The sequence below is a fragment of the Teleopsis dalmanni genome, chromosome 2 (assembly GCF_002237135.1).
Source record: "Teleopsis dalmanni isolate 2A chromosome 2, ASM223713v2, whole genome shotgun sequence".
NCBI classification, from domain to species: domain Eukaryota; kingdom Metazoa; phylum Arthropoda; class Insecta; order Diptera; family Diopsidae; genus Teleopsis; species Teleopsis dalmanni.
Window position 1 is genome coordinate 93,527,927 of NC_051847.1, and position 750 is coordinate 93,528,676.

Below are 750 nucleotides of genomic sequence, written 5' to 3' on the forward strand. Positions count from 1 at the left end.
AGAACTGTAAATATTGTGGTATTTTGTTTTAAATATGTTAAAAATATTATAATATAATTTAATGTTTTTATTAAGAAAATATTTAATTTCAAATAATTAAATATTTACGGCATTTTACATATGAAATTATTTGAAAATTATTTTATCTAAATTAATTGTAATAACATATGTCCTTTAACTATTGAGAAAAGTATAGAACACAATTTTATACATATATATGAAATAATTAACTCATTTTAAAAGTAATGGAGGTAACTTAATAAAATTTTGAACTTAGGTTTTATTTATTCGATTTTTTACAATTTGTGTTATGCACTCTAAGCTTTTACAAATTAATTTAATGAGTTACATATATCATAAATAAAATTTTTTTTTATACAATGCATGGGGAAATAATATTAATTTTTGATATAATTAATATATATATTAATCAATTTTAAAATAAGCAATACTTTATTAAAATAATGTCCCAAAGATATTTTTTACTTTTCAACTAAAATTCAGTCTGTTGAAAATATCGTTTTTTAATATTTTTGAATTAAATTTTATTTTTTAGATTTATTAATTAGTTTTTTAACGGTATTAGATTATTATAAAAAATAGAAAAATAATGAATGTGCTTATTGCTTTTATTTTACAGAATAAACGCTGAACTTCAATTTATTTTTTTAAATAATTTAGCAACAAATACTAATTTCTCAGATACATATTTTTTTATTTATATAAATCTTTCTAATGATAATTCCTCAA